Source organism: Cetorhinus maximus, chromosome 21 (genome assembly GCF_964194155.1).
Source record: "Cetorhinus maximus chromosome 21, sCetMax3.hap1.1, whole genome shotgun sequence".
In the NCBI taxonomy this organism is placed as follows: Eukaryota; Metazoa; Chordata; class Chondrichthyes; order Lamniformes; family Cetorhinidae; genus Cetorhinus; species Cetorhinus maximus.
The window spans coordinates 76200434-76214344 of NC_135899.1; positions in this window are offsets into that span (position 1 = coordinate 76200434).

Consider the following 13911-nt stretch of genomic DNA (forward strand, 5'->3'; position numbering starts at 1 on the left):
CCCAATCACCACCTCGCTCCAGCCGCTGTGGACAAAGGACTACAGCCCCCACAGTGCACCACGCCGCCTCCCTGCCCCGCCCATCGCCGCTGAGCGGGGACAGGTGCGCAGCAGCGCCCCCTCTGGGCAGATTAGGGGAACGGCCTTCTTCCCATTTAATTTGCAATTTAAAGTTTATTTTTCAGGAGCCTGTGCTGAACTTTTTAGATCTCTGCTGGAGTATGGTGTACAGTTCTGAGTGCCCCACTTTAGGAAGCATGTGACCGCATTGGCGAAAGCGCAGAAGAGGTTTACAAGAGGTTTACAGGGAAGAGAAACTTCAGTTCTGAAGATAGATTGGAGAAGTTGGAACTGTTCTGCTCGGAGAGGAGAAGGCCAAGTGGAGATTTGATAGAGATGTTCAGAATCATGAGGGGACTGGACAAAGTAGATAAGGAGAAACTGTCCCCGTTCATAAAAAGATCGAAAAGGAGAGGGGCACAGATTTAAAGCGATTTGCAAAAGAAGCAAATGCGATGTGAGAAAAAAGATTTTCACACAGCAAGTGGTTCGGGTTTGGAATGCAATGCCTGAAAGTGTGGTATTCAGGAGATGAATTACATAATATTGCATAGAATGTACAGTGTAGAAACAGCACAACTGGTTCATTCGCCTAATGTTCATGCCCCAATAGCTTCCTCCCACCTTTCTTGGTCTAACCCTAGCTTAATCTTTTTTAAAAAATGACCTGTAATCAAATCCAGGTCATTGGCAGATGAGACCTCCAAAACCTAACCACTAGAGCACCAGAATGCACCACCTAAAATGGTACTGAACTATATAGACCAGGAAAGTCCCAGGTTGGATGCTTTGAGTTACCTTCTCTCAGCTTGAGCAATAGTAGAAATTCCATAGAACAGTAAGGAATTGACCTCAGGAAGGGGAGTAACCAGCCAGGGCTCCCACAGATGACCGCTATCTAATAACACCTGTTGCAAAGTATACTTGAATGGTCGCCAGGGCTTGTAACTCTTTCAGGGTCAAACAATTAAACAAAATCAACAAAATGAGGGATAAAATAAACACAGCCCCTAAGTTAGGTTAGCTGTAAAACCAAAGACAAAGTTTAAAGGAAACTTACAAACATCAAATCAAAATATGATTAAGGGGGTCGACAAAGCACCCCAATCCCCGCGGTGCCCACTGGGCATGGAGGCCTCGACAGTGCCGCCAGACACCCCGTGCTCCCTCTCCAGGGACACCCGGCCGCGAACGTAGCCGCGGAAGAGGAACAAACAATCGGGCGGGACGACCCCCTCGATCACCCGCTGCCTGGGCCTGTTAATGGCTAACTTGGCCAAGCCCAGAAGCAGGTTCACGAGGAGAGCTCCTTCCCGGACCCCCTCCGCACCGGGTGTCCGTAGATCAGGAGCGTGGGACTGAAGTGCAAACAAAACAGTAACAAAAGGTTTTTTAAGTAACTGAAAAGGGAGTGCAGCCTACAACACCCTATACAAACGTGGTTCACGGACTCCACAAGACCACAAAAAGGGCAGGTATCCTGGGAGTCTATGAACTGACACATTCTATGATTGTAGGGGACTGCTGCATGCAACACCCTCCACCCCAGATCGCTGATGGAAAGCGGGAGGACACCTCCGTAGAGGGCCCGCCAACGGGGTCCTCTGCCGCCGGACGGCAACAAGGCACGCCAGGGTGTGTCCGGGCGACAGGCAAGAGCAAGGAAGTGAAGCAGCAGTCCATACTGCGCCGTGCTAAAGGACACAGAGAGCATTTCCCCGAGGCAGCTTATATTGCAGTGCAACAGCACCCGAGGGAGGGTTTGAGGCTTGGGGCCAATGTGGAATTCCGTCCGAATAGGGGAACGTTCAGACGGAAGACCACCACGCACCTGAGCCACCTCAAGGCCCAGTATGACTTCGGGTCCGAGCACGACCGTCCTGAGGTATTGAATGGCATCGGCCGCAAGCCGGACATCCGCGGACGCACGACGCGCCAATTCCTGCAGGAGAATCCAGCCCAGCACGTCCCTGATCCTGGTCACCCCGGCAGCCACAGCCCTCCTCTCCGCCAGCCACTGAAAGGGACAGAGGGGCGGATTCTTGAGCAGCGGTTCCCTGATGATAGCCGCTACTCCTGACAGGGGAGAGCTGCGTCGCGAGGTGACCATGTTCCAGACTTTGATCAGGTCCTGGTAAAAGATGGGCAACGCCTGTAAGGAGCCACCAAGGTCCCTCTGCTGTATAAACAGGAGCTGCATGTCATAATTCAGGCCGTGCACCTGGCGGAAGAAATACGTCGCCAGGGCACACCATCTCGGAGGAGGCTCAACGTAAAGGTATTGCTGCAGGGTCTGAAGGCGGAAAGTCGCCACCTGGGTGCGAAGGCACACCAGCGCCTGACCGCTCTCCCTAAGCGGGAGACCCAGGGCTTGTATCTCCTTGTATCTCTTGTAGAGTTAAAACAATTAACTAAATTAACAATAACAGGGGAGAAATCAAGCACAGCCCCTAAGTCAGGTCAGCTGTAAAATCAAGGAAAAACTTTAAAGGAACCTTACAAACATTAAACCAAAATGTGATTAAAGGGGTCAACAAAACACCCCAGTCCCCGCGGTGCCCACCGGGCACGGAAGGCCTCGATGGTGCCAGCAGACACCGCGTGCTCCTTCTCCGGGGACACCTGGCCGTGAACGTAGCCGCGGAAGAAGGACAAACAATCGGGCGGGACTCCCCCCTCGATCGCCCGCTGCCTGGACTTGTTAATGGCCAACCTGGCCAAGCCCAAGAGCAGGTTCACGAGGAGGTCCTCCTCCTTCCCGACCCCCTTCCGCACCGGGTGTCCGTAGATCAGGAGCGTGGGACTGAAGTGCAAACAAAACAACAACAAAAGGTTTTTCAAATAACTAAAAAGGGAGTGCAGCCCAAGACACCCTATATATGCATGGTCCACGGACTCCACAAGACCGCAAAAAGGGCAAGTGTCCTGGGAGTCCGTGAACCTGAACATCCTTCTATTGTAGGGGACTGCTGCATGCAACACCCTCCAACCCAGGTCCCCGATAGAAAGAGGGAGAACACCTCCTTAGAGGGCCTCCCATCGGGGGCCTCTGCCGCCGGACGGCAACAAGGCACGCCAGGGCGTGTCCGGGCGGCGGACCAGGGCGAGAAAATGGAAGGTGTGCAGCAACAGTCCTTACAGAAAACCCCTCCGCGCCGTGCCAAATGGCATGGAGGGCATGTCCCCGAGGCGGCTCATATTATTGCGGGGCACCGGCACCCGAGGGAGGGTTCGGGGCTTGGGGCCAATGTGGAATTCCGTCCGAACAGGGGAACGTTCAGACGGAAGACCACCGCGCACCTGGGCCACCTCGAGACCTAAAATGACTTCGGGTCCGGGCACGACCATCCTTAGGTCTTGGATGGCATCGGCTGCGACCTGGACACTCACTGACACGCGGCGCGCCAACTCCTGCGGGAGCATCCAGCCCAGTCCTCCGCCACCCAGCACGTCCCCGATCCTGGTCACCCCGGCAGCCACAGCCCTCCTCTCCGCCAGCCACTGAAAGGGAAGGAGGGGCAGATTCCTGAGCAGCGGCTCTCTGATGATAGCCGCTACTCCTGACGGGGGAGAGCTGCGTCGCGAGGCGACCACGTTCCAGACTTTGATCAGGTCCTGGTAAAAGACGGGCAACGCCTGTAAGGAGCCCCCGAGGCCCCTCTGCTCTATAAACAGGAGCTGCATGTCATAATTCAGGCCGTGCACCTGGCGGAAGAAATACGTCGCCAGGGCACACCATCTCAGAGGAGGCTCAACGTAAAGGTATTGCTGCAGGGTTTGAAGGCGGAAAGTTGCCACCTGGGTGCGAAGGCACACCAGCGCCTGACCACCAACCCTAAGCGGGAGACCCAGGGCTTGTACTTGGCTGCAATCCCATCTTTATTCAATTAGTCTGCCGACACTCATTATCTATACTTACAAAGGTGATGTGGTTATAAGCTTAGGTGAGCTATGGAGAGGAGGCATCTCCAGAGCCAAACTGCAGCAATAAAGCTGGAGAGTAAAAAGAATTACATAAGGAAGACATTATCAGGGAGCAATCTAGATGGGCCTTGGTATCATCTAGCAATTTCCATATTAAATATGATATTTATTCATTAAGTGGATCATGGAAAAAAATAAATAACTTGCATTTATATTGGACCTCTAGTGACCTCAGGACAACCCAAAGTGTTTTAAAGCCATGAAGTATTTTTGAAGCATAGTCGCTGTGGTAATGTAGTGGGGGACCCCAAAGGGGCACAATCTTAAAATTAGAGCTAGGTCAATTAGGAGTGAAATCAGGAGAGATCTTTTCAACATATGTCTTTGGGAGAGGAAGGGGGCGGGGGGAAAGAGTAAATGAACTAAAATAAAAATATGCCAAGTGATTAAAATGAATAACACATGGAGCAATCTTTAAAATCATATCTCTGACCTCCAAACATTGCCGGTGTCTTCCAGCAACTTTTCTCCAATTTAGAATATTCCCCAGGCTGTCCCAAATGGGATAGAGTTCAGAAAAAAATCCATCAGACTCTAAAACGCCTGGAAGGCTAAACTGTCCTAATGTATTCTGCAATCATTACTGATGTTAAAAACTTTGTCATTACACTTTCCATTAAACATTTTGTGTTTCACTCAAACATTTTTGATGTTCAATTTTATTTCTGTTTAGTGGGGGTGGGGAGTTGATTTTTGTAAAGTTGTCTCATTTTATTTCTCATTCTGCATTGAGAAAAAGGGTTTTTAAAAATTTTTGATATCACCATCCAGTTATCAGATAAATCTATATTAGAATATTTTTGAGCACAGGCAGCCATTATTTTTGGTTTTCATTTAAAGAACCAGAAGTCTCTTCCTTTTTTAGGTCTTGCGGGACCGAGACGGAGCAGCCAAGGCCTAAAGCTCAGAACCACTGAGGTTAAACATGAGAAGCAGCAATGAGCTGATGTGGTTAAAAGCTTGCAAACTGAGGGAAAAAAGAAGGAAGTCAAGAGTTTAAAATACAGCCACTGTTTAAAAATGGACCCAAGCAATGTGTTGGCGAATTTCTGTGCCCTGGAACACAAATAGATGTTAAATTGTTATGTTGGACAATTTCAGCAACTTGCATTTATAAAGTGCCTTTAACCTGGTAAAAATTCCCAAAGTGCTTCACAGAGGTGTACTCAGACAAAAATTGAGATCCAGCCAAAGAGGGAGGTGCAGAAGTGGAGATATTTACAAAGGAAATTCCAGAGTTTGGAGCTCAAATGGCTAAAGGCAAGGCTGCCATGGTGAGGAGATAGAAATCAGTGTTGTACAAAAGATCGGAGTTGGAAGACCGCAGAGATCTTGGAGGGTCATAGGGTTGGAGGGGTGAGATGCTGTGAAGGGATTTGAATACAAGGATAAGCTTCCTGAGTTCTCTAAGTTCATGCAGCAAGACTTGGATAACATCCAGACTTGGGCTGATAAATGGCATACGGCCATTTATTAGCCCAATGCCAGGGAATAAGTATTGCCAACAAGAGAAAGTCTAACCACCTCCCCTTGACATTCAATGATATTATCATCCCTAAATTTCCCACTATCAACAACCTGGGGGTTGCCATTGACCAGAAACTCAACTAGGCCAGCCATGAAAATGCTGTGGCTACTACAGCAGGTCAGAGTTTGGGTATCCTGCTGTAAGCAGCTCACCTCCTGACTCCACAAAGCCACTGCACCATCAATAAGTCAAAAAGCAGGAGTGTGATGGAATAATCTCCACTTGCCTGGATGGGTGAAGCTGCAGCAACATTTAAGAAGGTTGACACCATCCAGGACGAAGCAGTACGCTTAATTAATAGCTCATCCACTCCTACACATACACTCCCTTCACCATCAGCGCACCATAGCTAAAATGTGTGCTATCTGCATGATGCATTTCAGCATTGTCACTAGGTCAAAATCGCAGAACTCCTTACCTTAATGCGGGAACGCCTTCACCACAAGGACCACAGCGGTTCAAGAAGGCCCACCACTACCTTTGCATTGGGCAATTAGGGACGTGCAATAATGATGGCTTTGACAGTGAGTGACAACCACAGTTTGAGAATGATTATTTTAAGAAGGCATTTGTATGATATTCTTTGTTTCTCGATTTAACAAAGAAATTAACCTTTTTAAGATAAATGTAATAGGCCTCCAGTTAAAGTAGCAGAGAAAGGAACTTTACACTGCACTACTGCTGCACAACACAATCTCATCTCACAAACAATCCTACATTGTTTTTAACAGAACTGGGTTGTTTGAGCTATATATTGAGTTATACATCAAATGAATCTCAGAGCACAGTTTATATTTTCAATCTGAGTTAAAGTAATGCATTTTTAATATGCTTGTAGGAAATTACTAAGTTTGCATTTTCTGTTTATTTAGATGGGCTAGGGTGCGCTCAAGGGAAGCACAATTGGGTGATCAATGGAAAAGTTACTGCTGAACTAGCCACTTACATTGAGAGAATTAGCACTCAATGTTTGGAATTTAATGCCCTCCCTCGTAGCAAGTTTGGTGGCGGGTGGCATTTAGTCAGACAGGAGGGTGGTGGGTGGGAACTGTGCTGCCCACCCTCCTCTGCCCCAATTAAGTCTGTGGCGGGAAGGCTCATAGGCTGCCTTCCCACCCCACCACCAATTGCAGCCCTTAAATGGGCAATTAATGCCCACCAGAGGGCCTCATCCCACCACCATTGGTATTCATCCAGTAGCAGGTGGAGGACTCGTGATGCAGCTGCAGGGAAGAAAGGATTTGGGAGGTGAAGGTACTTTCAGCTAATTTGGGGAGGAAAGGGAAGTTGGAGATGGGCAGTAGTTTTTAGGGGTCAATGGTGTTTTTTTTTGAGGAGAGCAGTGGTGATGACAGATCTGAAGTGGGGGTGGGGACAGCACCTGAGGAGAGCGAGCTGTTAACAATATCAACTAACGTGGAGCCCAGAAAGTGAAGCTGAGTGGTCAGCAGTTTGGTCGTTTTAGGATCGGGTGAGCCGGGAATGGGTCTCATGAACAGGATGAGTTTGGAGACAACAAGGCAGAAGATGGGATAGAAACTAGAGAACGATGTGAGTTCAGGGCTAGGGCAGCAGGGAACATGAGGGAAATTTTTGTCTGGTGGGCTAGGGGGAGTGAAGGGAGCAGCAGACAAGGTTGAATGGATAGGATTCCTCTTGGTGGCAAAAAAGTCCATATGCTCCTTACACTTGTTGCTGGGCATGAGGGTGGAGGAGATGGGAAGGGCAATTTAAGAAGATGATTTGTGATGGAGAATCTGAAGAAAAGAGGGAAAGGTAAAAAAAAATCAATGCACATATTCATCTTATAAATTTAACGATGAAAATAAATAGAAATCTTTTTCACAGAAAAAAATAGCATATCTATTTCTCAACATGATCAGACCTCAACCATGCTCATCTGTGGAATAATTTTTTTTCAGAGGCTCTTGTTTCACCGATCTGTCAAATTCTGACCTAAAATTAATTGTTGGAAAAAGATGCTGGCCTTTCTGCAAATGGGTCGAGGCCCTGACTTGGCCAGAGGGTCTACCCAGCAGGATAATATGCCAATAACTGACCTGAGGAAAGTGACTGTGAGAGAGAGAGGGAGACAGAGAGAGTAAGAGCAAAAGACCAAGAGAATGTGGGAGAGAGCACGAAAGCGAGCAAGAGACAGAGAGAATGAGACAGAGAGAGAGCAAGAAAGAGAGCCAGAGATAGAGGATGGGAGAGAGTGAGATTGAGAGACAGAGTGGGAGAAAGCAATAGAGAGACAGCAAAATAGTCAGAGAGAGTGAGTGTGTGAAAGAGCGAGAGGATGTGAGAGGGATGGAGCAAGAGAGAGACAGAAAAAGAGAGAGAGCAAGAGCGAAAGAGCAAGAGAGTGAGAAAAAGAGTGGGAGCCAGAGAGCATGGGAGAGACCAAGAAAGGGAGCAACAGAGAAAATAAGAGCGTTAGAGAGGGCGAGTGGGAGCGAGTGAGAGAGAGAAAGATTAAAGGGAGAGAGATTGAGCAAGTGAGGATAGTGAGTGAGCAAGAGCAAGAGAATGTGAGGGAGAGACATAGCGAGAGAGAAGAGCAAGCATACAAGAGAGAGAGAGAATAGCCCAGGGATTGCTGAATGAAGGCATTGTCAACCTGCAGAACACCAAGTAACCTCTGCTGACAAGAAAAGCCTACAGCACCTGGTATGCCCAGGCAGTCTCCCAAGCAAACACTATTCAGGCCTGACTCTGCGTAGTTTCTGAGATCAGATGGATTGGGGATAATTTTAGAATCATTTCAGTGGGCAGTAGCCTGCTTTGATTTTCTTTAACTAAAGACTTGCTGCTTTTTGGCTAACTTATTTTCTTTGTTTTTCATTTACTATATTTCAACCCTCTTCGTTTTGTCTGGTAGCAGGAGAATGTACAATAGATGAGCAAAGGAAAGAAAGAGAGAGAGAGAGACAGGCAGAGAAAGAGAAAGAAAGGGTGACCAAAGCTGGGACCTGAATATTGAAGGGCATTTAACATTTCAAAAAGATAGGAAGCCAGGAAAAGATGGTGGGGTAGTCTTGTTAATTAAGGATGTCATTAGTACAGTAATGAGAGATGACTGTAGCTTAAAAGAGCAAGATGTAGAATCAGTTTGGGTAGAATAGGAAAGGTAAGAGGTCACTTGTGGGAGTAGTTTATAGACCCGCCAACAGGAGTTACATGTTAGGACAGGAAGAAATATATGGGCCGTGTAAGAAAGGTACTGCAATAATCATTGGTGAATTTACTTTACATGTATATTGGCTGAATCAGATTGGCAAAGGTATCCTGGAAAATGAATTTACAGAGAGAATTCAGGAGAATTTCTTGTAGCAGTACATTCTAGAGTCAACCAGGAAGCAGGCTATTTGGATAAAAGCAAAATACTGCAGATGCTGGAAATCTAAAAATGCTGGAAAAACTCAGCAGGTCTGACAGCATCTGTGGAGAGAGAAACAGAGTTAACATTTCGAGTCTGTATGACCCTTCTTCAGCTCTGAACAAACATTAACTCTGTTTCTCTCTCCACAGATGCTGTCAGACCTGCTGAGTGTTTCCAGCATTTATTATAGCAGGCTATTCTAGACCTGGTATTAAGCAATGAGACAGGATTAATCAATAACCTCATGGTAAAGGAGCCTTTAGTTGACAGCAAGTATAACATGATAGAAATTCATGTTCAGTTTGAAGGGGAGAAGTGTGGTTCTAAGAGTAGTGTTTTAAACTTGAATATAAGTGTATAACATAAGGGCATGAAGGCAGAGCTAGCCAAAGTGAACTGGAAAACTAGGTTAAAAGGTAGGACCGTAAAGAGTAGAGATGCAATGGCAGAATTTAAGGTGATATTTAATGACTCTCGGCAAAGATTTATCCCAGTGAGAAAGAAAGACTCTTTGAAAAGGATGCCCCATCCAAGGCTGAACAACGAAGTTAAGGGTATTATCAAATTGAAAGAAGTTCTGTACAAATTTGCAGAGCTTAGTGGTAGGTTAGAAGATTGGTCAGATTTTAAGAAGCAGCAAAGATTGACTAAAAAATAAAGAGAGAGAAAACAGAGTATGAGCAGAAGTTAGCTAGTAATATAAAAACAGATAGTAAGAGTTTCTATAAGTATTTAAGTAGAAAAAGAGGAACTAAACCTAGTGCTGGTCCTCTCCAGAGTGAGTCAGGGGAATTGATAATGGGGAAACAAGGAGATGGCAGAGCCAAGTATTTTGTATCTGTCTTCGTTGTAGAAGACTTGGAAAACTTCCCAAAGATACTTGAAAATCAAGGGGTGAATGGTAGGGAGCGACTTAGAACTATTACCAGCACTAGGGATAATGTGCTGGGAAAGCTATTAGACCTGACAACTCCCCAGAACTAGATGGCCTGCATCCTAGGGTCTTAAAAGAAATAGCTGCAGAGACAGTAGATGCCTGGGTTATAATCTTCTAAAATTCCTTAGATTCTGAAAGGGAAAATAGCTCATGTAACACCTTTTTTCAAGAAGGGAGGGAGACAGAAAGTAGGAAACTACAGGCCAGTTAGCCCAACGTCTGTCATAAGGAAATTGCTAGAATCCATTATTGAGGAAGTTATAGCCGGATACTTAGAAAATCATAACATGATCAGGCAGAGTCAACCTGGCTTTGTGAAAAGGAAATTGTGTTCAACTAATTTGTTAGAGTTTTATGAAGAAGTAACAAGCAAGGTGGATAAAGGGAAATGTGTAGACGTGGTGTACTTAGATTTCCGAAAGGCTTTTGATAAGGCATCACATCAAAGGTTACTACACAAGATAAGAAAATATGATGTAGGGGGTAACATTTTAGCATGGATAAAGGATTGGTTAGCTGACAGGAAGCAGAGCATAACAATAAATGGGTCTTTCTCAGGTTGGCAAGCTGTAACTAGTAGAGTGCCACAGGGGTCAGTGCTGGGGCCTCAACTATTTACAATCTATATCAGTGACTTGGATGAAGGGACCGAATGTATGGCAGCTAATTTTGCTGATGGCACCAAGGTAGGTAGGAAAGTCAAGAGGAGGTTGAGAGTCTGCAAAAGGATATGGACAGGTTAACTATGTGGGGAAAAAAAATTGGCAGATGCAGTATGATGTGGGAAATGTGAATTTGTTCACTTTGGCAGGAAGAATAGAAAAGCAGTATAAATAGAGAGAGATTGCAGAACGAGATGGCACAGAGGGATCTGGGTATCTTGGTGCATGAATCACAAAAAGTTAGTAAGTGATTAGCAAGGTAAATGGAATGTTGGTGTTTATTAGAAGGGGAATGGAATATAAATGTAGGGAAGTTTTACTGCAGCTGTACAGGGCCCTCGTGAGACCACAGTGGAATTATCCCACATTTGCACTAAGTGCGGTCGTGGGCAGGTAAAACGACATTTTACCCACCAGCCGCAATGGCGGCTTTTCACTTCGTATCATCCCAGACCCGCTGCATTAGTTATGCATTCCTGGGAAACACGCTGTTTCCATGGCAAGCGGGCTCTCATTCGCCCGCCACGCCATCACCTCGCCACTTCATCATACCAGGCACCATATTTAAGTCCAGCTGCGCGCATACATCTCAGTGCCTCCAGCCCACGGCTACTGCAGGGAAGACATCTACAAAACGCAAAAAGACTGCAGATCCCAGGTTAAATGACGCGTCACTCCATGGAGGTCTACCACAGTGTCCTCTACCCCCACTCTGGCCACAGGAAGAGCAGTGGCATCGTCAGTCCAGCATGGCAGGCAGGGGCAATGGTGGTCAACGCCAGTGCCCTTCCAAAGAGGACAGCCACCCAGTACCGCTACAGGATGAATGGGCTCATCAATTCTGCCAGTATAACTCATTCTTCTCATCACTCTCAACTCACACACTCACAAACCCAACACACATCCACAAGGATCTCACACCTCAAGGGACAACACCACTAACTCTCACGCACACCCTCACATCTCCATCAGGCTTATATCCTCTTGAGCTCATGTCCACGTCCTGTCCATGGCTCCGCTCACCACACAAACATTCTACGAGCGCCATGTGTCCTGCTCACACTCTCTCCATCTGTTTCCATGCAGGAGTAGCCTGCTCATATCAGCAGGGAGAGGTCCCAGACCGTTGGTGGAGTGGCCCACATTAGACCCCCCATTCACTTTGAGGAGCGTGCACTAACTGGTGAGGACATGGACCATGCCTGCGGCGATTTTGAGGTCTGTGGTGAACACCCACATGAGGATCCTGCACCGCATCATCGCTCCCTCACTGCAACTGTGAGTGCTCCCTCTCCTGCTTTGACTGTGCTGCCATGCACTAATTATCTTTACTTTGGTTCACAAGGAGCTCTGCCAAGCGACCAATACCCTCAGCCAGCCAGTCCCTCAGCTCTATCCAGGTCCTCATCTGTAGCCAAGAGGACACCTCCTCTATTGAAGAACTGGAAATAAACAGGCTGGAAGACCTGCCTGTGAGCCCCTCAACCTCATCCTCTGTCACCGCAGAGGGAGCAGCTGGTGCACGAGTGATTCTGGAGGGAAAAGTGTGAGTGTGGGAGTGTTTTTCAGATCCTTGTGCAAGCATTCTCACACGCACTCGTATCCTTCACATATCACACTTAATGTCCTGAGCCTTTTGAACACTGCCTGCTGGGGTTTGCTTTCAGTTGTCCATCTGAGCTGACCTGAATCTCCACCCACCCAATGATCACACTCTCATGCAGCAACTGATGTCACCCACCATGACTGTCGATTCACTTTCGATTTGGACTGCATAGTCTGGACTCAATTTTTCATCAGTTCCCCCGTCGCTTTTCCTCCCCCAGTCACCCATTCCCTTTTCCCTATCACAGTTAACCCCACACCCCGCCCCCAGCATCACCTTCCACCTCTCCTCCATGACCTACCAGCCACAACTCTTCGGGGATGTCCAGGTGAACATCCACATTCCCTCCCTTCCCGAAAATCCCACCCGCATCCACATTAACCTCCCCGACCTCCTCCTTCCTACCCCTGAATGCATGTCTGCCTCTAAGTCCCCACCAACTACCCTCGGTGTCCTTTCTATCACTGCTGCCGAACCCAAATGCCTCACTCAGCCCTCAGTCATTGTCACCATTCCTTCATATCATGCCCATTCTCAGTTTGCTCCCCAGGAGGCAGACATGAACCTATCAGACCCCCCCCCTTGCACGTTCACCTGCACATGCCCCACCCCCGGACCCCTTCCCCGCTCTGGACTCCTTTCCCCCTCCAGATCCCTTCCCTCAAGAACCCCTTCCCCCCCAGAACCCCTTCCCCTCCCTTAGTCCTCCCCCCCTCCAGACTGCACCCCCCCCAGCTTACTCCTTCCCTTTTCCTGACTCCTTCCTCCATCCTCATGTCTTCCACCGCCCTTAGTATTCGTCCCCGACTCCTTCCTCCAGACTTACCTCTTCCTCCAGCCTCACTTCTTCCTCCGCCCTTACTCCCTCCCCTCTCTGCACTCCTTCCTCCCCTGGACTCTACTCCCCTTTCCACACTCCTCCCTCCCCATTGACACTCACTCCTCTCTGCACTCCTTCCCCTCTCCACACCCCTTTTCTTATACCTTACACCCCCTTGCACCTACCTCCCCAGTTGCTGTCTTCTCCTCTGTTACCCTCTCCTCCCCCCATAATCCCTCCCCCCACTCCCAACCATGCCCTGACATCTTCATTCCCCCCCAACCTCAGCCCCCCGACACCTTCATTCCCTGCCCCTCCCAACCTCACCCCCACCCTCAACACCTTCATTCCCCCACTCCCAACCTCACCCCCACCCTCGACACCTTCATTCCCCCACTCCCAACCTCACCTCCCCACACCTTCATTCCCCTCCTCCCAACCTCACCCCACCCCCGACACTTCATTACCCTCCTCCCAACTTCACCCCCCCCAACACCTTCCTTCCCCCCTTCCAACCTCACCCTTCTGAAACCTCCTCCTTTCCCATCTGATACTCGACCTTCCTCTCCCACCCCCACGACCATCGTCCGTTGTGAGCATCAACAGCTACTATCCGACTTCCGTGAGCTGCTTCGCAGCAGAGCCATGTCCATGAGAATCCACCCAGCATGCCATGGATGTTCCTCCAAGACTCCATTGCTGTTGGGCTCCAGCATCTTCTGCTCCTCCGATGTGAGCAAGTACCTGGCAGGTAAGTCCAAACTTCTGCACGTCGCAGTTGTGAAGACATGTTCTATACCTGCATGTTTCCCCACTGTCATGAATCTATTATATAATGTTATTGGAAATTTTTTAATAAAAATGGAGGGTTAGTCTGTGGGTGTGTCTTAATTGGATTAAAGCCAGTTAGTCTGGGTGCTTTGATGTGTACT